Raw genomic sequence first — 23,335 nt, forward strand, 5'->3', positions numbered from 1 at the left:
GTACTGTGCCAAAAGTGAGGAATGAGGACTTCCTAAGATCACTCAAAAGTGAGAGAACTTACTGTGAGAGATCTCCTTGGCAAGAAATGTTAAAAGCTCTTCAGGAAGAAGGAAAATGATATGGGTCATAAAACTGTATCTACAGGAATAAAGAAACATTGGAAAAGGAGCAATGAAGGTAATATAAAATCTTTTATTATTCATAATTGATCCAAAAAATAACTGTTTAAAGTGAAAGCAGTAATAATACATTGGGTGACTATAGGTTATGAGTAAGCGAGATGACTGACAGCAGTCATAAGAAACGGGAGGGAAGAACTCAGAATACTGTCTGAAGGATAAGAATAAGATACCAACGTCAGCCCTAATGATACAGCATTATTTGAAGGCACATAAAGATAAATGGAAAATATGTTAGAAACTCTTGGGCAACCACTAAATATTTTCTTTAAATAAATTTAATTAATATGCTAAGAAAGGACACAAAAGGAAGACATATAAAATTCTTAGTCAAAATGTGAGAAGGCCCAAAAAGAGAGGAGAGGGGAAAACAAAAGAGTAAATGCAACAAATATACAACAGTCACAAACAGGATAGATATTAACCCAAATATATTAGTAATCACTTTAAACGTGAATGGTAAATGCAACATCTTAAACATCTCCAGAAAAAAATTACATTAGCCATTTTTCTAAATTGAAAAATTACCAGCTTTCTTATATAAGGATAATTGCTTGCTTCTTTCTTAAAATCACCAGTATCTGCGGCTGGTGTTGGGGTGTTAAGCCACAGCCTATATCACAAGCTTCCCATGTGAGTGCCATGTGAGTGCTCTGCTTTGGATCCAGCCCCCTGCTAACGCACCTAGGAAAGCAGCTGAAGATGGCAAAGTGCTTGGGTCCCTGTGTCCATGTGGGAGACCAAGACAGAGTTCCAGGCTCCTGGCTTTGGCGTGGCCCATTTGGGAAGTGAACTAGTGGATGGGAGATCTCTTTCTCTCTCTCTCTCTCTCTCTCTCTCTCTCTCTCCCCCCCTCCCTCCCTACCTCCGCCTCTTTCTATATAACTCTGCCTTTCAAATAAATAAATAAACAAACCTATTTTTAGAAGTTACCAGTATCTGTCACTAAATTATGAGTTCCTGGAAAACAGGCTGTGCTCTCCCAAGACCTTCACACCCAGCCTAGGGCCTCATACAAGTGAAAATGAAGGATGGATGCACTCTTAGGAAGAATCCTCATATCTTGAGGGGAAGGACAAAGTTGTGGCTCTGCATTATGTGATCTAGGCACAGGCCTGACCCCACTTTTCCCCTGTGATTCCTCCTTATTCCATCAGTCCCAGACCAGTACAGGTCTCCCTGGCTCCACCTTCACACATGCTGACCACCCCCAGGGGACTTCTCCCTCTGCCCTTCTACATCTAGCCAACTACTAATCATTCCTAAGTGTCAGCTTGACTGGCCCTCCTCCAGAAAGCATTTCCTCATCTCCTGGGTTTACAAGTGCCCCCCTGCTTTGTGGCCGTGGCCCTATGTGTATCACACTGGGTGTGACTGTTATTTGGAGGAATTTTCTAACATCGGACAAATAATGCAAAATTATGGAAGACAAAGATTATACCTATTCAAAAAATGTGATTGCTAGATGAGTAAAAGCTGCTCAATAAAAGCCCAGATCAATGAACGAGAGACAGCTGAAGCCAAGACAGGCAATTTAAAATATGCCAAAGAGGGGTGACATTTTCTCTCAATTCCTTATCTGTTTTAAACAAGGAAGCCTAGGGGTGAGGGTGAAGTTGTGGCATAGTGGGTACAGCCCAGCTGCACTACTTCCAATCCAGCTCCCTGCTAATGGCCTGGGGAAAAGCAACATAAGATAGCCCAGGTGTCTGGGCCCCTGCCGCCCATGTGGGAGACTTGGATGAAACTCCTGGCTCCTAGCTTCAGCCTGGCCCAGCATTGGCTATTGTGGGCACTTGGGTAGTGAAACATCAGATGAGGATCTCTCTCTCTCTCTGTCTGTAACTCTGACTTCTAAAATAAATAAATATTTTTTAAAAAAAGATAGCTTAGAGAACAACTTTGTTCTTTAACAATTGCTTAAATTCCATTTTATTACTTGAGAAAGAATTACGGCCATTTTTATATAGAGGTATTGGGTAGTCCCTAATGTGTTTCTAAAAACACATTGAGGGAAAACTGATATACATTCAGAAAGTTAGAATCATTAATGTAAAGGTAGAGGCAGAAGGAGAAAAAAATCACTACAAAAAGACAGTAGGTTTGGTTGGTAAGATGATGACAAAACAAATGGCAATAAGCCAGAACCCTCCATAGGGATTTGTGTATTAACAACACACTCAGAACCAGAAACACCCCTAAGAGGAAGTAGGCTATGACTAGCATAACAAAGCATGACTGACTAGGGGCTGATATAAATTAAAGTAATAATGGCAAAACTAATGTTGGCATCTTCACAGATAAATTACATTTTAATGACTTTCTGGTGAGTTCATATACTTTGTTTTTCTTTTTTTATTTTTGTGAGTTCATATACTTTTAATTTTCTCCAAATATCAAAAAGTATTTATCTAGATAAATTTCGTTCTTCCAATAGTTACCTTAGATGACTGTGTATTCATAATGGTGCTGATATAGTTCAAAATACTTTTCAAAATTCCTCTCTAAAAATTGCTTTCAGAGCATTTTATAAGCTCCATCTAAAAATCAATGTGGTTATAATATCATGTTTTACCAAAAATGGAATTACCCAGTTTACTCAGTGCGTTAGTTCCCAAACTTCCTCAAAATAACTTTTGCCTATTACTAATATCAAATATATTCAAAAGACTGAAAATCCACTACTTAAATTAAAAAGAATGCACTGTGCACTCTGGCTGACTCACTGAGACAGCATTGTTGAAATTCAATTCCTTAAGTGTTGACTTACGTGCCTTATATGCAAGACATCTTAGAAATAACAATTTCAATTTTTACCATCTATGACAAGACTATGTTCATTTTTTAAAAATTCCAAGCAGATTGGCATATAACTTCACTTAAAAGTGGCCTGAGTGTTCACAATGGGACAGTCAAAACCTCCTCAAGCCATCAAACAGCTTCTCTGAAGCGGTATCTTCTGTATACCCCATCCCGTAATCCCATGTTTGCACCACACCACCTAACTGCTGTTCCCTGAACACATTGTGCCATTGCAAAACCTTGATAATTTTCTTATGTGGGGGCCTGTGCTGTGTCCCAGCAGGTTAACACCCTGGCCTGAAGCGCCAGCATTCCATATGGACACCGGTTCTAGTCCCGGCTGCTCTACTTCCGATCCAGCTCTCTGCTATGGCCTGGGATAGCAGTGGAAGATGGCCCAAGTCCTTGGGCCGCTGTACCAGCGTGGGAGACCCGGAAGAAGCTCCTGGCTCCTGGCTTTGGATCAGCGCAGCTCTGGCCATTGCAGCCAATTGGGGATTGGGGAGTGAACCATCAGATGGAAGACCTTTCTCTCTCTCTCTCTCTCTCTCTCTCTCTCTCTCTCTGTAACTCTGACTTTCAAATAAAATAAATAAATAAATCTTTAAAAAAATTTTCTTCTGTGATCTTCCCTCTGCCTGAAATGCCATATTTTTTTTTAATTGCTTAGTACCTTTCATGTTTTTAGTCTTTTTAAAATTTAATTCATAGGTGAGAATGGGGTAGGGGGACAGAGACAGAAAGAGAAAGAAAAGAGAAACAGACTGAGAAATCTCCCATCTGCTGGTTCACTCTCAAATGCATGTAACAGCTAGAGATGGGCTGAAGTCAGACCAGGAACACAGTGAAAGTTACCCATATGAGCAGCAGGGAAACAACTATTTGAGCCATCACCTACTGTCTCCCAGAGTATGCATTAGCAGGAGTTGGAATTGGAATTGCAGCTGGAATTCAAACCCAGGGACTCCAATATGGAGTACATGTGCTGCAATCTATGGCTTACTGCTTTGCCAAACACTTGCTTCAACTCAATCTTGAAGCAATTTGCATCTATCTCTACAATTATAATTTGATCATTAATTCAAGGAAATATTTATCAACTCACTCTCCATCCCACCTGGAATGGTTGTTATATGATTCTTCCCCAATACTGATGCAGGAGGTTAATCCCCAAAGGCATATGTTAATAGAATTGAGAAGGAGGAAATTTAATCTGACTATGGTATTCAGAGGTGGGGTCTTTGGAGAGGACCTAGGTTTAGATATGGTCATGTTGGGGGAGACTCCTGGCTTTATAAAGAACAGACTCAAATGCACATGCACACTCCATGCCCCTTGTCATGCGATGCCATGTAAGAGGGGCAAAAGAGGGTTATTTCTAGAATAGAGCAGAAGCCAACACCAAGTCCTTGAGCCTCCAAAATGGTGGGCTAAATATACCACTCTTCTTTATAAAGCAGCTTCATGGGGCTGGCATTGTGGCATAGTAGGTTAAGACGCCGCCCGAGGCGCCCACATCCCATATGGGCTCCAGGTTCCTGTCCTGGCTGCTCCTTTTTTGATCTCTGCTATGACTTGGGAAAGTAGTGGAAAATGTCTCAAGTGCTTGGGACCCTGTGCCCATATGGGAGACCCGGAAGAAGTTCCTGGCTCCTTGCTTCAGATCAGCCCAGTGTAGCCAGATGAGGAGTGAACCAGTGGATGGAACACTTCACTCTGTCTCTCCCCTTCTCTGTAACTCTGTCTTTCAGATAAATAAATAAATCTTTAAAAAACAAATAAAGTGGTTTCATACTTCATTATAGTAACAAAAGTCTGATTACCACACTACCTGAATCTCATTCTCTGTTCAAACACAATTAGCTCTACTTTCAGTTGCTTATATGCACTATGCCTCTGCCAAAACACAATTAAAGGTATTAATTTGAAAAACAAAACTTTTGGGGCCAGCACTGTGGCAGTAGTGGATACAGCCACTGCCTGCAGTGCTGGCATCCCATATGGACACTGGTTTGAGTTCCGGCTACTCCATTTCCGATCCAGCTCTCTGCTATGGCCTGGGAAAGCAGTAGAAGGTGGCCCAAGTCCTTGGGCCCCTGCACCCATGTGGGAGACCCAGAAGATGCTCCTGGCTCGTGGCTTCAGATTGGCCCAGATCTGGCCATTGTAGCTATTTGGGTAGTGAATCAGCAGATGGAAGACCTCTCTCTCTTTCTCTTTCTTTCTCTTTCTCTCTCTCTCTGCCTCTGCCTCTCTGTAACTCTGCCTTTCAAATAAATCAATCAATCTTGATTTAAAAACAAAAAAGAAAAACAAAGCTTTTTAAATATTTAGAAGAAAATATTGGAAAAATACTTCAGGGTAAAGAACAATGTCTTAAAACAAAACCAAGGCAGACATTTGGCCTGGTGGTTAAGATGCTGCCATCATGTATGGGAATGCCTGGGTTCAAGATCCCGCCTCCTGATTCCAGCTTCCTGCCATCCACATTGGAGACCTAGATTGAGTTCCTGGCTCTGACCTTCAGCCTTGGCCCAGCTTTAGTTGTTTCAGGTATTTGGGGAATAAGGCAGCTAATGGAACCTTTTTCTGTCTGTCTCACTGCCTCTCAAAAAATAACTATACACACATACAATCAACCTTATCAAAATCCGCAGGATAAAAAGGAACATAAGCCACAAATTGGGAAAAAAATTTGTAACATCTATAATGAACAAAAATATTATTAGATCCAAAAAATGTAAAGAGTATGTTCAAATCAACAACAGAAAGAAAAACAACTCAATAGAAAAATGGACTAAAGACAAACAGGCATTTCACTGAGAAGGAAATATGAATGACCACAAATACATGAAAGGCTGGATAAGCTGGCCAGTAATAAAAGACATGCTAAGTAATACAACAGTAACTTAACATTTATGTTAGGCCCCCTGCCCTCTGCAAGGATGTCCACATCCTGATCCCTAGAACCTGTGAGCATGTTGGTTTACATGGCAAAAATGACCCTGCAAATATGATTAAGTTAAGGACCTTGAGATGAGATTATTCTATATTATGTGAGTAAGCCTAATCTTATTACAAAGAGGAAGAGTGACAATGACAAGAGGAGCTGTGACTGTTGAAGCTGAGGTCAGACTGATGTGGCCATCAGCCAGGGATTCAGCAGCTGCTAGAAGCTGAAGAATGCAAGGAACAGATGCTCACCTAAAGATTCCAGGAGGAACCTAGCTCTACAGATATTTTGATTTTAACACTCTGTGACTTCTAACTTCCTAGAACTGCAAAATAAGAAATTAAGACAAGAATATTATGGTGACTTTTTTCTTCACAGCAGCAATAGGAAACGTTTTTTACTAAAACTGCAATGTGGCAAAATGATCCTGGTGAAGATGTGGACAAACAGGTTCTGCATTCCAGAAATAGTATTTATGGACAGAGATTACCCAGTGAAACTAATCATGTGCACACCCTGTGAGCCAGAAATTCAACTCCTAGGTAAATGCCCTAGAGAAATTCTCATATAAATGCACAAAGAGACATGGAAAAGAAGTTCATAAACAGCGATTTTGAGTTACAAAAATCAAAAAGTAGTAAGCACCCACAATAGGGCATATATAATTCCTGATATATTTACATAACTGAAAGTTACACACAGAAGTAAAAATGAGCCAAAGAACTACATGAAGCACTATGGATGATTCTTAGAACTTAAAAATGAAAACAGCATGTTGCAAACGTAAGATGCTATATGACACTATTTTTAAAAAGAAAGAGCTCCTGGAGGGCCAGCGCTGCAGCACACTTTGTTAACTTGAAGCACAGGCATCCCATGGAGGCATCAGTTCAAGTCCCAGCTGCTTCACTTCCAATCCAGCTCCTTGCTAATGCATCTGGAAAGGCAGCAGAAGCTGGCACAAGTCCTTGAGCCACTGCAAGAGCTCAAGAGCTCAAGTCCTTAAGTCCTTGAGCTCCTGGCTCCTGGCTTCAGCCTGACCCAGCCCCAGCTGATGAGGCCATCTGGGGAGTGAACCAGCAGATGGAAGATCTCTCTCTTTCTCTCTAACTCTGTCTTTCAAATAAATACAATTTAAAAGGGGAGTGTGGTAGGGGGGAAACTCCTGAGGTAGGTATTCTGGGGAATGAATCAGCAGATGGAAGATCTCTCTGGGCCACTGTGTCTTTCAAGATGCAAACAAACATCTAAAAATAAATAAATAAAAACAAAGCTGCCAAATGAGCAAAACTGTACATAGACCTATTAATACAGTTGTTTTGCTTACAAGTATGTTTCTGTAACTTTTTTTTTTTCATTTCGTTCACACACACACATACACACACTGAAAAGCTAGGGATCAATTACAGGAAATTCTGGGTCACTTCCAGAAAGAAAGAGGGGGCAAAGTGAGGAGAAAGCACACAGGGAGATTCTGTAGAATTTATAATATTCTACTTCTTAGGTTCAATGGTAGGTACTACACTTCATAAACAGACAACTGAATTTTTTCATTTAATCCTTGTTCAAGTCCATGTTTTTATATAACAGATGCTACTATTAGAAATCTTGCTTCTTTCTTTCTTTTTTTTTTTAACATACTCACACAGCAAGTGGTTAAACAGAACACTACACATATTTACTCTAATCTACCTTTCTGTTTCAGTTTGGATAATACCGTCTTCACTCATAAACTGCATGGACCATGGACACCACGGTGTTTATCTGATAGAAAATAACATACCCCTGTGAATTGTTTTCTTAAAACTACAGAATCAGAAAAAAAAAAATCCTGTTAATTCTTCATCACAAACATACAATAAAGATAAATAAGTAAGACAGTACTGTTCTTACTCAACACACTTTCTAAGGAAGGGAGCTCTCTCTTAGGTAAATATTCTCCCATTCCCTAGGCCTCTTTCCTCAGCCTGTCAGATCCTTTTAATTTGATGGTTGAAGTCAAGTGTCACTTTGTTTCTCCAAGGAACAATCTATTTGACTTCTAACTAAAATATGATTTTTAAGATGACAAAATAAAAACCTGATCTTAAAGATCTGGTTTTATCTGTTTCTATTTTAATGTATATACATTTGTACAGTAATCTTCATAATTATGAAGCAAGTAAAAGCACATTATCTCAACCAATCTTTAAAACATTCCTTTAGAAAAGGTGGTTCATTAATGAGAGGCAACTTGCCCTAATTGTTAATAAGCAGCATAAATAGAACTTGAAAGTCATGCCTCTGACAGCTCTTTGCTCTGAGAATGTTCATTTATTCTGCTTGTCTCTGCCATCATCTCATGTCAGAAGGCAGATGGATAAGTGTTTAGACACAGATTTACATATGGATTGGGAACCTACCATACGATAAAGGCCACAGAAAAGAGTATATAACTATTATGTAGCTGGAACTGAGAAATTAACTCACTAATTTTAGAATAAAATTAAAATAGACTCCTACCTAAAGCCACATATAAAGGTGAGAAAATGGATGAGGCTAAGTTTATGAATTAAGAACTTCTCTGAAGAAAAAATTCAAATCCACCATATACAAAAATAAAATGATAAATGTACTTACCTTGAAATTAAGTATTTTGGGGCATCGGGCCTAGCAGTTAAGATTTCCCCATATAGGCTGCTTGGTCATCTCTGTTCTAGATTCCTTAAGATGTGGGTCCTGGAGAGCAGCAGGTGATGGCTCAAGTATTTGAGTCCCTGCCATCCAAATGGAGGACTGAATTGAGCTCCTGCCTCAATCAGCCCTGGACATTGTGGACATTTAGGGAGTAAACCAGCAGATGGGAGGGAGCTCATTCATCTTCTCCATTTCTCTCTCTCTCTCTCTCCTTTTTAAAGGGTTTATTTACTTACTTATTTGAAAGGCAGATAGATAGAGAGGGAGAGACAGAGAAAAGCTCTTCCATCCACTGGTTCACTCCCCAAATGGCCACAACACAGTTTCAGGCTAGGCTGAAGCCGGGAACCACGAACTCCATCCCAGTTTCGCACATGGGTGGCAGGCGCCCAAGCACTTGGGTCATCTTCCACTGCCTTCTCAGGAGCATTAGCAGGAAAAGCAGAGTAACTGGGACACAAATAGGTACTGTGATTTGGGATGCCGGCACTACAAGCAGCATCTTCACCTGATCTTAGCCAAAGGCCAAGAAGCATTCACAAGCAGTAGCTTAACCCACTATGTTACATACAGTGCCAGCCCCTCAAATTTTGGTTTACAGGGCTGACAGGCATTGTGGTACAGCAGGTTAAGCCGTTGCCTATGATGCTGCATCCCACTTAGGTGCCAGTTCAAGTTCTGGCTACTCCATTTCTGATCAAGCTCCCTGTTAATGCGCCTGGGACAGCAGGGAAAGATGGCCCAAGTACTTTGGATCCTGCACCCACATGGGATTCCTGGATGAAGCTCCTGGCTTTGGCCTCGTCCAGCCTGAGCTGTTGAGGTCATCTGGGGAGTGAACCAGCAGATGCAAAATATCTGTATGTCTCTTCCTCTAATACTGCCTTTGAAATAAATAAATAAATCTTTTAAAAAAATAATATAAAGGGTAAAAAACAAATGTATGATTTCATTCAAAAATACTTGAAAGAACATTGAGAATCAACTAAAAAGAAAGACACAGGGCACGTGTTTGGTGTAGTGGTTAACAGGTCACTTGGGAAACCTCATCACATATCAGAGTAACGAGGTTCCAGTCCCAGCTCCACCTCTAACTCCAGCTTCATGCTAATGCATTCTTTGGGAAGCAGCAAATGACTGCTCAAGTACTGGGGTCCCTGCTACCCATATGTGAGTTAAGTGCTCTTAGTTTTGGCCTGGCATAGCTCTGTCTGTTGGAGGCATTGGGGGAGTGAAGCAGCAGATGGAATCTCTCTCTCTCCCTCTCTCTCTCTCTCTTTCAAATAAGTAAATAAAAAAAAAAAAAAACAATTGGAGAAGATATTTGAAACATCCAAAACAGACAGAGATTAGAATTCAGAATTCACAGGGTCTGGCACCGCAATATAGAGGGCTAAGTCTCTTCCAGCACAGCTGGCATCAGTTCGTGTCCCAGCTGCTCCTCTTCCTATCTATCTCTCTACTTATGGCCTGGAAAAGCAGTAGAAGACAGCCCAAGTGCTTGGGCCCCACACCCACAGGGGAGACCTGGAAGAAACTCCTGACTTTGAATCAGCTGAACTCTGGCTATTGTGACCTTTTGGGGAGTGAACCAGTAGATGAAAGGTCTTTCTCTCTGTCTCCCCCTTTCTCAGTCTGTGGCTTTAACTCTCAAATAAATAAACAAAATCTTAAAAAAAAAAAAAGAATTTAGAATTCACAAAGCATTCCCAAATCAACAAAAACACAGAAACCCAACGAAAAAAAAAAGTGAATAAGCAACTCAGAAGCCATCAGACATAACAAGAAATGTTTTAATTAGTAATCAGAGAAAGGCAGATTAAAAATAAGGAAATACCACTGTTACAATTTGGATAATAGACTGGGTGTCTTCCCAAAGGCCGTGTATTAGCAGCTTGGTCCACAAAGTCTTATGTTAAGGGTTAATGGATTAAGGGTGGACATTTGATCTACTTATGACTTCTAGGAAGTAAGCCCAGGGGAGGTCTTTAGGTCATTGGGGCATCCCCATGGAAGTTAGTTCTCATGAAAAGACTGGCCATTGAAGCCAAGTTTGGCCTAGCTTCTCTGCTTCCTGGCTTGCTATGTGATCCGGTCTCTGCATGTGTTCCACCATTCATCACTCTCATTGGACACAAGACCAATGAGGCTGCCCAGAGTTTGACTGCGAACTTCCAAAACCGTGAGCCAAAATAGTCCTCCTTCCTTCCTAAGAAGCTTCTCCCATATACTTTAGCTCAAACAATGACAAGCTGACTAATACTGACCCTTTACACCTGTTAGCAACAATCAGAAAGCTAAAAAACCAACTGTGTTCTTAGACATGTGGCTAGTAACCATACACATGACCGACAGCCAAATGAACTGGTAGAGAATCTGAAGTCAATCTTACATCCTGCTCCCAAGCGTCTACCCTAACGAAACTGTCTCATAGGCAGGGACATACAAGGATATTTACTGTACTATTATTTATGGAGTTAGGCCTTGGAGGCAACTTAGAAGATCCATCACTGAGAAAGTGAACAGACAAATCTGGTTGTTACACAATCCTACATAGTCATATTTCATCTATTTCAGGAGCATGAGTTGTAGCACAGTGGGTTAAACCACAACTTTGCTGGCATCCCATAGTGGAGGCCAGTTTGAGTCCTGACTGCTCTACTTCTGATCCAGTTCCCTGCTAATGCACCTGGAAAGGTAGCAAAAGATGGCCAAACTGCTTGGGCCACTGCCACCCATGTGGCAGACCTGGATGGAGTTCCAGGCTCCTGGATTCAGCTTAACCCAGACCCAGATGAAGCAGCTGGTTGGAGAGTGAACCAGCAGATGGAAGTCCTCTATGTCTCGCCCTCTCTCTCTGTCTTTCCCTCTGCAACTCTGCCTTTCAAACAAATACATGTTTTTTTAAAAAATAGAAGTATATTCCACAAGCATTTAAGATGGATGGATGAATCTCAAAAACACAGTGGTAAGTAAAAACTAGGAAACAGGATGAAATCTGTATTATCATACCTTTGTTTTGAAAGGAAAACATATACACACAAAACATTCTTCAAGCATACATACTAATGAAACACTGGGGCCTGCATTGTATGGGCAGTGGTTCAGGTGTCTACTTCCAAACTAGCTCCCTACTAACAGGCCTGAGAAAAGAAGAAAAAGATGGTCCAAATGACAGCCACTGCCACCCATGTGGGAGACCTGGATGAAGCTCCTGGCTCCTGGCTTTGGCTTCGCCCAGCACTAGCCATTTTGGCCATCTGGGAGTAAACCAGAGCTCTCTTTCTCTGTCTCTCCCTCTCACTTTATAACTCTGACTTTCAAAATAAATCAATAAATATTTTTTAAAAGATAACACTAAGTGCTTTAGAATGCCTATATCTATCCTTCATTAAATGTAGTTCTTTTAAAGGAAATAATTAGTTTTCAGTACTTCAGAATTTAGTTAAATGAATCTCAACAAATCTGTTTTGTGTAAAAAGAATATATTAGGTAACTGAAATTGAATACTTGAATATCAACCAGTTCACTTATTAAATCAGTCTTAACTGGACCATATTTAAATCAGATAGATTATTTCTAAAGTAATTCATAGCTACTTCTCAGTGTAGCCTTTTTTACTGTTTTTTAATACTCCGTCTGACACTAAAAAGTTGCCCTTAAAAAACTTTATCTGCTCAGCAAGTAACAATTAAAAAATTATATCCACAGGAATGTTTAACTTTTTCATTTTTTTAAAGATTTACTTATTTATTTGAAAGGCAGAGAAAGAGAGAGAGAGAGAGAGAGAGATCTTCCATCCACTGGTTCACTTCCCATATGGCTACAACATGGGTCTCCCACATGGGTGCAGGGGCCCAAGCAGTTGGATAATCCTTCAGGTGCATTAAAAGGGAGCTGGATCAGAAGTAGAGCAGCCAGGACTCAAAATGGCATGAAATGCAATGCTGGCACTGCAGGCCACAGCTTTGACCTGCAGAGCCATAGCATCAGCCCCAATGTTTAACTTAAAAAAAAAAAAAGTATGTGACTATTAGAATGCCACAAACAAAATAAATTCTGGATGGACTTCCCCACCCTCTTGGGAGGGAGGGACTGACTCTCAGCCAGTGGTGATAACTTAGCAAACAGAATTTGGCTCAGAGAGAGAAGAGTCAGACCAGACAACTTCCCTCAGATCCAGAAGGAATTCTGGCATCAAGCAGAAACAGGAAATAAAACTTTTTAACATCAAAATAAATTGTATCCTTTAATGACAGAATAAATCAGAGCTTCGTCCAATCTTTAGCCAAGCCTTCTCATGATCTCCAACAACAAAAAAGTCATATTGGGAGCCCAAAGATAGTTTTTGTTTTGTTTTTTTGTTTTTTTTTTTTTTTTTTACAGGCAGAGTGGACAGTGAGAGAGAGAGAGACAGAGAGAAAGGTCTTCCATTGCTGTTGGTTCACCCTCCAATGGCCACCGTGGCCAGTGCAATGCGGCCGGCGCACTGCGCCGATCTGAAGGCAGGAGCCAGGTGCTTCTCCTTGTCTCCCATGGGGTGCAGGGCCCAAGCAGTGTTCAATAGCTAGATTTGGCTTTTAACAAGAACAGAGTAACTTCCTATTAGTATTTTGGAGTCCTAACACTGTTGGACACGCCTTCTATGGCCATATAATAAGAACTGTTGTCCAGAATGATGATTTTACACCATAATATCCTTAATCACAAGTAGTTTCTAAAATGTGCCATTATGGTAGGTAGGACTTTGGAAAACAGTGGTGAGTATCAGTAATAACCAGCACATGCGGCATAAAATTTACCATTTGCCAGGAAGTGATAGTTCACTTAAGACAGCCTTGATGTCTAAGCTCATGGTGTTTACTGTGTGGGTGGCAGCAAATATAATGAGGGCCGATAGAGTTGATGAATGTTTTATCAGGGAAACACAATGAGGACTGGGGGGAAGTTCAGTAAGGAAACCTCATCCAGCTGCAGACAGGCAGGGCTGTGGGGAGAAAGAGAATCAAGAAAGACAGGTACATTTTAAATTCAAAAGATTTGCAACAATCAAGAAAACAAATGGGTTTCACTGGCCTTTCCTCAGACCATTCCAATCATCAGGTTCTGCAGCTTTGTTTTCTGAGTATGTTACTCTATACATATCAGCTTCTCTGCTCATTGGTTTAGATCAGTTTTTCCAAATGGAAAACACCAGCCTTTCTGCCCTTGAATCATTTCAAGAGTCTAAAGGGACAGCATCAGCAATTAGTAGCCAGGGTTGGAGTTAATCCCTGAGGAACTCTGGTTTCCTGCCTCTGCGTCAGATTTCGTCTAGGAAATACAAACGTAAATCCAGTCACATACGCTGTTAGGTGTTTTCCACAGAAATTTATTTATTTCCTACCACAACAAGGGTAAATACAATGCCCACTTTAGAGATGAAAAAACTGAAGCTCAGAAGATTAAAGCAACTTTCCAAAAAGATCCAGAACCACTGTGGCTAAAATTTGAATGCTAGACATACAACTTCAAGTCCAGTGCTCTTAAGTAAATGGAAGGCTGCCTCTTGTCTGTACTGAGTAAGTACTAAGGAAAGCAATGACGGTTTTATTTTCTAGGTGTTCTCAACAAAGACGGTGTTACTGTTCTTCCTTAAAACATCTGGACAAAATTATCAAGTATTTTTGTCCTCAAGAACTTAAAAAAAATATCCCCACAAAATCCACATTTACTTTGTATATCTTCTACTAAGGGTGGAACCAAACTGGTAGCAAGAAATGACTCATGAATAATATGTTGGCAGAGAACTCTTAGTATCCCTAGGCACATCTGACACATAAGGGAACGTCACATATACCTAACTACATTTTCCTTTCCTTTGAGGGTTTCCAGTTCTCTTTGGTTTACATCTTCCCCTATCTTAATACCAGCCCTCAACCCCAAACAGGGAATCATATTCAGAATAGTGTCAGGAAATAATTTCCTGACAGAATCTGTCAAAGGAAAATACAAATAAGAGCCTGTTCCTATTAATTAAGCACAATTATATAATTAAATAAGTTCTGAGCAATTCCTTCATTAATGAAAAAACAAATGGAAATAATAACCTTGGGAAAAACTCAGTTCAATAGTAACAATTTACCATATTTATTCAGTGAATAAAATATTTTACATTACTCATTTAATATACTTCTATAGTAATACTTTTATATTATTTTATGCAATGATCACTTTTGATTTTAAAAAAGGTGTCCTGAAATATCTTCCTTGCATATTCATTATAAATGTAAATACAAAACTTTCTGCCTTATTTAGTGCTGTTTACTTGTTTAGACTAAGTTGAGTGGCACAGTAGATCCAGCTCACACCAGCTCCCTAATGAAAAGATTTTCAGAAATCTTGGAGACTCCACTGTGAAACTATTAATAGCTTGAAAGCAACCAAAGTGGGAGTATTTATTCTACAGCATCATCAAATACTAAAACTCACGGCTTCTTGCTCCTGGATAGCCAGTTACTACAAACTTGTTGGTATACCACTGTGCATGTCAACCTAGCACCTCAGAAGTTCATATTTTATTGACTTCATTATGTTTCTTCTTTTTCTTTGTAGGCACTGATTTCATACTTATCATTTGTTTTAAAGGTCTGGCCTTGAAAATATTTAGACTTAACTTCAAAGAGTTAAGATAGTATGACTCAGGATCTAAATTAAAAATACTCTTTCACCAAAATATTCTCATAGGAAATGTATCCCTAGATCTTTATCTAATTGGCCTTACACACTCTGCTGCTTTAAAGGCAACATCTCTATTCTTTGTCTGATTGCTGAAAGCAAATTTTCATTCTATCCCATGAATATTTTGCCGGAAACTTGTACAAGTGTTCCTCATAAAACATAAACATATATATCAATACTAACATTTCTAGTCTTTTGTCTGAAAATGTGATATATTGTATTATGTTGTACATTTACAGAAACCTCTTATAGTTAGCTATGAAAAAAATATAATGCAAAAACTAGGGGACAAGATTAATCTCCTTTTATGGAAGAAACCAAGACAAAGGAAATAAGTGAAGTAGAATGTTTAAAATTGTATCAATATGTGATTAAAAAAAAAAAAAAAACTCCTGTCAGATCCATCGACTCCTGCATTAGAGAGAGGAGCAGCAGACCAGCAAAGCAGGAAAGCGCAGGGAAAGGGTTCCAGAGGCAGGCACACATGTCCCTTCCACTATCTGTGCGCCCTCAGGAAGAGTAAATCAAATTACCCTAAGTCACATGTTTCCTCAACTGTGAAAGGGAAATAGCTAGAGAAGTGGCTTTACAGTGCTGTAAGAGAGGAATGTCAGAAAGCAAGGGATGCGACCACCATGGGCAGGGAACCATGTCTACTTGTAACTAGTTACAACTAGATATTTAGTTACAGATAACCAACCACTAACACTGAATCTGAATTTTCAAAAAATCATTTTAGTGAAAGAGGCCGTATGTTCCAAATACTTATAACCAATGTATGATAAATGTGGTAGGGGCTGGGGTCCAATCCAATCATTCCTGCTTCTGTAATGTGCCTTCATATATTACGAAGGCAAACTAGCAGGCCTTCCAGAGTCTCCTACCCAAACAGGTTCACACTGCAGTTGCAGGTCAGCCCTACCAAACTTGCTTGCCCACACTCTGAAAGGCAGAAGTGAGACAGAGACTGCATGTCTATGACATACATACATTTTTTAGTTGCAGTGGTAGACAGATGCCAGTATCTAGAAATTACCTTGCTGGTCCCTGGGAGGCAGGGTGTGTAACGTCCATTTAAATGGTCACAGTATTTGCAGACTGGCTGTAGAACAAGCAGCAGTCAAGATAGCTTCCTGGAATGGCCCTAAGAGCATGTGTTCTAGAACAGATTTTGGTTAACTTCCTCTCTTAAGGGACAGATAATGAATGCTTTGCCACATGGTTTCTGTTACAACTATTTAACACTGTCACTGCAGTATGAAAGCAGCCACAGACAATAGGTAAATGAATACGTATGGCTGTGTTCCAATAAAACTTCACGTATGGACACTGAAACATGGATAATTTTTAGGTGCCACAAACCACTATTCTTTTCATTTTTAAAAATACTTAAAAATACAAAACCCATTCTATGCTCAGGGGATACAAGCAATAATCAGCTAGATCTTACCAGTAACACACAGTCTGCTCACCCCTACAATAGTCTCCTGAACCACACACAGAGCTGCCTCACTGAACTCCTTCCAGCTGGTGCATGGAGAGATGTTCTTAAAAGTTCAACCAGCAGCCCAACATCTTTCCACCACACCTTTCTCCCCTCCATGATTCTATAAGCCATTAACACCCTGTAATGAATATCTTGCTGCTAAAACTGCCTAGAATGGATTGTATTCTAACTAAACCCTTACTGATTCACAGTGCTACAAATACACAAGTATTTTTTCTTCAAAAAAAATCACCTTTATTTAGCAACTATCTTTTAGGTATACACTATAGAATATTCATGTATAAATTAAGCACATGACTTTAAAATTTAAAAATTAAGTACAACAGAATATTTAATAGACTAGTAACAGATTGCTTAATTATAATTTATTTCAAATTAGGCAACAAACCATTTGATCCAAATGAATATTCAAAGCAGAACACCATAAAAATTAAAAAAAAAACCCTCCTGATTAATAATTTGAAAGTACTTACTACATAACAACCACAAAATGTAAAATTATATCAGGGAAAGGGAAACTGTCCACCCCTTCAGTGACTAAAGAACCTGCATTAAATTAGAGTGAGGGGTTGGCACTGTGGTGCAGCAGGTTAATAAGCCTCTGCCTGTGTCACTAGCATTCCATATTGGAACACTCATTCGAATCCTGGCACCTCCACTTCCAATCCAGCTCCCTGTTAACGTGCCTGGGAAAGCAGCTGGAGATGGCCCAAGTGCTTGGACACCTGTCACCCACATAGGAGACCCAGATGAAGCTGCTGGCTCCTGGCTTTGGCCTGGACCAGCCCCATCCATTATGGCCATTTGAGGAGCGAACCAGCAGATGGAAGATTCTCTGTTTCTACCTTTCTGTCACTCTGCCTTTCAAATAAACAAATAAATCTTTAAAATAAAATTAAAATAAAAAAAATCAGAGTAAAAAAGCAGAAGACAGAGACCTGAATGGAGATTCTGCACTGGGGAACTCTAATTTCTTGTGTCTTCAGCAGAGCATAACTATATCTCTGAAGTCTATGCTGGCTCTAGAATATCTTAACAAGTAAGTACATTAGCTGTTGCATAATCTCAGGGCACCAGGATCATTTCTCCCCATACCTTTAACAAAAATTTATTTACTTATTTGAAAGGCATAGAGAAGGAGAGAGAGAGAGAGAGCGAGAAAGAGAGAGTTCTTCCATCTACTGGTTGACTCCCCAAATGGGCACAACAACTGAGGCTAGGCCAGGTCAAAGCCAGGAGCCAGGAGCCAGGAGTTTCTTCCAGGTTTCCCATGTGGGTGCAGGGGTCCAAGCACTTGGGCCACCCTCCACTGTTTTCCCAGGAGCATTAGCAGGGAGGTGGATGGAAGTAGAGCAGTGGGTGCAGGGGTCCAAGCACTTGGGCCACCCTCCACTGTTTTCCCAGGAGCATTAGCAGGGAGGTGGATGGAAGTAGAGCAGTGGGTGCAGGGGTCCAAGCACTTGGGCCACCCTCCACTGTTTTCCCAGGAGCATTAGCAGGGAGGTGGATGGAAGTAGAGCAGTCGGACTCAAACCAACGCCAATATGAGATGCCTGCGCTGCACACCATGGCTTTAACCCACTGCACCACAGCACCTGCCCTGAAAATTTTACTTTTAATTATACATATTTATGGAGTATCATATGATGTTTGAATAAATGGATACAATTCATAATGTTAAAATTGGGATAAACATATCTATTTCCTCAAACATTTATCATTTCTCTATGGTGAAAACATTCAAAATCCCTTCTTTCAGCGTTTTGGTTTTTTAGAAACACACATACTGTGTTATTGTTATACAGTCATTCTCTTGTGCAATAGAACCCAGAGGGTTTTTTTTTCTCTCTTATCCAACTCTATCTTAGTAACCATTATTGACCTTTAAATGTCATTATTTTTTATGGTTATTTTACATGAATCAGCATTCAGATAAGAAGCATTTATTGTTATTTGGTGATAACATCACTTAAGTCTGTTAACTTAGATCTCTTGATTGATACCAGTATAGGAATTCTGCACTGTTTAATGGTTTATTCAACAAATATTTATCAAGTAACCACTGAGTCCCAGGCAGTGTATGAGATTCTAGGGACAAAGAGGGGGAATAGAAGCCCACTAAAGAGTGTGTCCTTTTGGAACTTAGATGCTAGTGAGGAGGAGTAAAAAAGCAAAGAAATCAGAAATCTATGTCTAGTGGTAAAATGGCTACAAAGAGAACCTAAGTAAGTTCTGAAAACAAATGTGGGGCTGGCACTGAAGTGTACCAGGTAAAGCTGCTGCCTGCGTTATCCCCTATGGGCGCCGTTGCCGTTATCCCATGTGGGCACCGGTTCAAGTCCCGGCTGCTCCACTTCTGCTCTAGCTCTCTGCTATGGCCTGGGAAAACAATAAAAGATGGCCCAAGTCCTTGGGCCCCTGTACCTGCATGGGAGACCCAGAGGAAGCTCCTGGCTCCTGATTAGCTCAGCTCCGGCTGTTGTGGCCATTTGGGGAGTGAACCAGTGGACAGAAGACCTCTCTTTTTCTCTCTCTCTCTCTGCCTCCGCCTCTCTGTAATTCTGCCTTTCAAGTAAATAAATAAATCTTAAAAAAAAAAAAAAAAAAAAAAGAACTTCTGTTTAAAAAAAAGAAATGTTCTTAGGGTTGCTGTTTCAGGGTGCATGGCCAAGGAATTCTCTGATGAGTTTAACACCAGAACAGAAACCTGAACAAATGAGGGCACAATTAAGAATTTTTCGGGGAAGAAAATTCCAAGCTGAGGGGCAAGCAAAACCAAAGGCTGAAGGTAAGACTGTGCTTGGCATGGTGGAAGGACTGCAATGAAGCCAGAATCGCTGAACAGAGAGAGAGAAAGGGGAAAGCGGTGTCAACTGTCGGCAATGCCATGCAGCGCTTTCTTCTCTTCAGATGATGCCAGGGTAACAGCAGGCTACACTATCTCCTCTACTGCCACTTCTTCCCACCGACAAAGACACTGCACCTGTGTCTTTTCCTGCAGCCTCACCTTGCATGAGATTATGTATCCGGATGCCACCCCAGGAGAGAGCTCTGTGCTATTTTTAAGATCTGAAGATATTTGCATACTTCCTCAATGTGTTCAAAAGCTCACCGTGCATCTTAGTTCTTGGTGTCTGAGTCTTGGATTTGTGGTTTTCTTCTCATTTCACTAATTTTAAAATATTTCTTCCCTATTGTTTATTCTTTCAGTTATATACAGTTAGTATTAGGGAGAAGAATATTATAGAGATGCTTTCACTCAACCATCTTTAAAAAGAATAATTCTCCTTATCTGTTGTAGGTAAGTTTAGAGTAGGCACATATATAGAAGAGTAGAACCTAAATATCCCACCCTCTAGATTTCCTTATTTGAAAATTTGGGAAATTCTAGTCTACCTACAAATAACAGAATATATATTAAGTAAATATAGTATTACTACATTGAAAAACATGTGATAAAGGATACCTTGGTTTTTAAATAATACTCAAATTATCTTTTAATTGCTATATAAGTGATTTGCATGAAAAGAATTCTGCGTCATCTAAAGGCATTTTAAAAAATGTTATTAGCTCTTTTAAATGGGTGAATATTATCTTTAGTCTCAGTTATACAAGCAACTTGGTAAACCATTTTGTCACAAATGTAAAATTTAGTTTAGCTCATACTAAATTATCAAAAATAGTGATTAAAAGCAAGAATGCAAAGAAAATTCCAAGATGGCGCATTAGGGAATGACATACTGCACCTGGCTAGGGATAAAGAGTAAAAAAAAAAATGTAGAAAGTGCTCTCTCAGGAAAACTGGAGAGAAAATCACATGGGAAATCCTACAAGAGGAAGAAGAACGCTGTGGATCTGTGTGGAGGGTGTGGACATGCAGCAGAAACAAGAACACTATGGAAAACTATAGAATCTGAGAGCTGGAGCAGGTGACATTTTAGAGGTCGAGGTGAGACTGGAGCGCAGCAGCCCGTGGTGATACAGCCAGAGGGAGAGCATGCCACGAGTCTGGTTGGGAGCCCTGGGGGCTAGCAGTTGCTAGTGGTTGTCTGCGGAACCAGTGGAAGTAGAGGGGGCATGTTTATCTCATCCCAATTTCTCCACAGCAGTACCCGTTGCCCAGCTGAGAAAGGGCAGGCACCATTTTGGGTTTGGGTGGGAGCTACAGAAGATTTGTGCACACCCACAGCAACGGGCTGGGACAGGACACTGTCTTCTCAGCAGTATTGGTGGTAGTGGAGGAGAGAGAGCAACATTCAGCCAGTGGTTCTTATGTACACACATGATCCAGAGATTCTAGTGGAGGGAACAAGCCACAGTCCCTACTGACTTTGAGCCTGGCAGGGAGGTGGTTGGGCAATGTAGCACAGTGAGGTGCCTACAGCCTCCCAGGATCAAGATGCTTGGGCGGAGCTGGCTCGGGGAACATCTGCCTCCCAGTTGACTGGACAGGCAGAGCAGAGTGAAACCTCTGCACCCAGTGACTGTGGGAGCCTTGTGTGCTGACACCGTGGGGACTCAGTGGTTACCTGAGAAGGTGCAGGGTGTAGCTGGGTCTCAGGGCAATCACCGTGTGCGGCTCTATAAGCCCAGAGCTCCTTGGTTGCCCAGAGCAGATCATTACAGTGGGAATTGTGCTCACAGTGAGAACTATACAGATTATTTGTGCAGTTCATACGGTGGCTCAGAACACACTGGAGCCTAATACCCAAGCATTGAGATCAACCATGCTCAACTTGGGTGTTACCCTGGAAACTCACCCCACCCTGGAGCACTGACCAGAGCTCCCTGGCCACATCTACCACACACCTCTTGGTATTCACTGAAAGTGCAGATATTCCACTAAGCCATAGAGGCATGGCTCAAAGATAAAAGCCATCAGAGGAAAAAAACACAAAAACTCAACTCCACAAATACCTAAAAACAAACATGGAAATGCAAGAAGCAAGAATAAGGAAGACACCATGACCCCCCCACCAAAGGAACACACAACATTTCAATATTAGAATGTGAAGATGAAGAGATTAAGGAAATGCAAGAAATGGAATTCAAAAAATTAATTATAGGATTACTCAAAAGCAACTTGAAATGTAATGTATTGGAGTAAAATAGACATTTTGAGATTCAATGATTGTTTATAGCCTTTGTCTCTTCCACTGAGGAATAGTGTTTCTATTTTTCCTTTTTCTCTTCATATTATTTATTGAATTCTTTTACTTAGTGTAGTGTTAACTATATGCTCACTAAGTAAACAAAATAGATCTTTGTAAAAATTAACAGTGGGAATGGGAGAGGGAGGAGGAGGAAGGGTTGGAGCGTGGGCATGAGGGAGGGTGGGTGGGAGCATCACCATATTTCTAAATCTGTATATATGAAATACATGGAACTTGTATAACTTAAATAAAACTGAAAAACGCAAGGATGCAAAAGACTGAATGTGTTAATTTTTATTGTGTATTTAGTAAAAATACTACATCTAACTGCTCTTTATATAATAAGTGTTAGATAAATGGTACCTATTCTTTAGGTACTTGTGGTTAAGCCAGAAGATCTAATAGAAGCAATGTGACAACTATAATAAACAATAACAACCATGAACAATGTGTGACGGCAACACAGGGAAGAAGCAGTTAACTATCAATAGAAAGGATGATATTGAAGTAAACACCTTAGAAACTGAGCAAAAGTTCATTCGGCTGACACTGGGCTGGACTGGACCCTATTTCTAGCAAACAGATTGTATGCATACAGAAGCACAAGACAGCCTGCTGAGTCCTCCAGGAAAGAACACTGAGTGAATGTGAATATAGGGAAAAGCTGGAGATGAGGCTTGCACAGAGAGACACACAGGCAGATCATAAAAGGCCTTACATGCTAGGCTATCAACAAACTCCTGTTTAGCAGGTAATACATATTTAGTACACATTTCTATACATAGTGTGAAATGTGAGGTGCATGTATTGTTTTTAAAGAAATTTTTTTTTTTTTTTAGATTTATTTGTTTGAAAGGTAGAGTTACAGAGAGAGACAGATGGTTCACTCCCTATACACTCCACAAATGGCTACAAAGGCCAAGGCTGGGATAGGCTGAAATTAGGAGCCAGAAGATTCATATGGGTCCCCTATGTGGGCAGCAGAGACCCAAACACTTAGGCCATCTTCCACTGTCTTCCCAGGCTCATCAGCTGGGAACTGGATCTGAATCCCTTGGTCAGTGACTCAACATACTGTATCACAATGCAGGACCCCGGAATGCATGTGTATGTTAATGATGCTTCAGGGACAAAAGCAGTGTTAGAGGAAATTGGGGTTAGGGTAGCGTCCAGTAGTATGAGAGAACAGAAGCAACACAGAATTAACAATGTAGGGACTGCGAATTTTGAAGAGTACTCAAAATTCCAGCTCGGGTCACGGAAGAATAACAATACTGTTAACTGAGTTACAAATAAGAGTAAAAGAGTAAAAATGAATGTGAAGGATAAAAACAGACCCATCTG

The 23,335-nt window shown here is 40.4% G+C and overlaps 1 protein-coding gene across 7 annotated transcripts in view; it reads right to left on the reverse strand.

The window, feature by feature from the left end:
- WDFY3 (WD repeat and FYVE domain containing 3) overlaps positions 1-23,335 on the reverse strand; it is a 309,773-nt gene that overhangs the window by 205,324 nt on the left and 81,114 nt on the right. The window lies entirely within an intron of this gene.

This window comes from Lepus europaeus, chromosome 8 (genome assembly GCF_033115175.1).
Source record: "Lepus europaeus isolate LE1 chromosome 8, mLepTim1.pri, whole genome shotgun sequence".
Classification (NCBI taxonomy): Eukaryota; Metazoa; Chordata; class Mammalia; order Lagomorpha; family Leporidae; genus Lepus; species Lepus europaeus.